Source organism: Dunckerocampus dactyliophorus, chromosome 1, assembly GCF_027744805.1.
Source record: "Dunckerocampus dactyliophorus isolate RoL2022-P2 chromosome 1, RoL_Ddac_1.1, whole genome shotgun sequence".
Classification (NCBI taxonomy): domain Eukaryota; kingdom Metazoa; phylum Chordata; class Actinopteri; order Syngnathiformes; family Syngnathidae; genus Dunckerocampus; species Dunckerocampus dactyliophorus.
The window spans coordinates 8149664-8151822 of record NC_072819.1 but is presented as its reverse complement, the minus strand read 5'-3'; positions in this window follow the sequence as shown (position 1 = coordinate 8151822).

Genomic DNA, 2159 nt, shown 5'->3' with positions numbered 1-2159 from the left:
CCTCCACTGTTGAGCCGTTATGTACCCGCACCTTACAGCTCCCGCACGCCCCCACACCTTCAGGATTAGGCGAGTACTGCAAGCGCCTCCCGCATGATCTTTCTGTGTACAATCCAGTGGTTCCAAACCCGACCGCGACAAGTGATTTTATATTAATAAATAGAATACATTCGTAGTTAGAACATAGAAAACCTGTTTATGACCTCCTGAATATGTTTTTTTTTATCATTTAGAGCCCTGTAGACATGAAAAAGTGACCTTTACACTCCTATTATTCTTTGTTTACATCACTATTATGCACAGACTACGGAATCTCTGCAGGGACACAATAGACGGCCGCATTTTTGTACATAGCAAGCTAACCAGCTAATTAAATAGCCTCCAAATTTGTATTTAACTAAACTTACTTAAACAAACGGAATGGGGAAGAAGGGCAAAGTAGGTAGCCAAAAGAATTCACCGCACGGAAAGGGAAGAGGACTTTTTCCACTCTCCACTCTCCCGTGACTCGACTACATGCAGTGTGAAGGTAATCTCATCTAACGTCATGTCTCATCAATGTACCATTGCTGACGCCTAGTGACCACAATACTCCACATACACTTACTTAGCCTTCAATAATAGGCCACAGTCAACCGCTTACTTCACCCATCACTTACATCAAAGACATAACACAGGGTGTAGAAAGTCATGGTGTATAATACATTTTATTATTGGCGACATGCTGACAAACACAAACTAGCAGGCGTGAGCGATGTCCAATATCACTGATTTCACTGAGTAAAATTCAGGCTGGTATCGGAAATACCGATACTTGTGTCTGGTCAATTTTAAAAAGTAGTGTATTTCATATAATCGTAAAAAGAATACAAGACATTTCATTATTTAATTAATTGAATGATTTTTAATGTAAATAAATTACTAATTTAAATCAAATAGTAACTTAATAATAAATGAATTTATTTATTTTAAACCCTGAAGCATATCGAGGTATCGGGATGATTTACAATATAGCCAAGCTAATACACAATAACGGAAAAAACAGGCAGAATCATATCAAATATGTGAAAACAATTCCAAAAAATAAGTAAAATAATACAACCATTAAAATAAATAATTATTTGTGAAGAACTCCTGTAAGAATTTAAACTTTATTCACAATTCACACATGGCTCCGTTTACGATCGGCCATCCTTTCAACAAACATTTCGACAAACATTACCTCAAATGACTGAAGTATCGATGTTTTGATTTGAGAATCGATTTTAGAGTGCTGGTATCAGGAGCATCGATCCGCACATCACAATCAATCAGTAATTTTACAAGAATAAAATGCAAATATTAAGAGAACCAAGTTGTAATCAAATGAGAAGAAGTCGTCATTTAAGGAGGGTAACGTCGGAATATATAACGTCATTTTAGTAGCGTAAAGATTAAATATTAAAGAAAAAAGACATTATTTTAAAAGTTGTAACATTATGAGAAACAAACAAAAAAAATTGTAATTTTTGGAAATTAGGTTGGGGAAAAAGTTTTAACATTATGGAAAAAAAATTCAAAATATTATGAGAAGACAGTCGTATAAGAAGAAATATTAAGAAGAAAACAATTTACAATTAAAATAGTTGAAAAATGAAAAAAAAAACAGCAGAAGAAATGGAGAAAAAACAGCTGTCATTTTACCACAATATGAAAAATAAAGAAAAAAAATGTGATTAAAAATAATATGAGATGTATGAGAAAACATACAAAAGAAAATAAAGTTGTAATTTTTCGAAAATTTTGTTGGGAAAAATGTTATATTACAGGAATAAAGCCAAAATATAATGAGCATAAAGTCATAATACTGTATTAGAGAAGAAAATTTAGAGAAAGTTTAAATAGCTGGAAAATTAAAACAAAAAAAAAACATCGTACGAAATAGAAAAACATTTCATTTTCCCAGAATAAAGCCAAAATATTAAGAGAAAATAAGTCGTATTCTAAGGAGAAAAAAGTCAAAATTTTTTGTGAATAATCTCATAACATGGGGAGAAAAAAGTGTCATTTTACTAGCAAGGAGTTGAAATATTAAAGAAAAAATTATATTTTCATAGTATTATGAGAAACAAACAAAACAAAAATAAATTTGTAATTTTTGGACAGTTAAATTGGGGAAA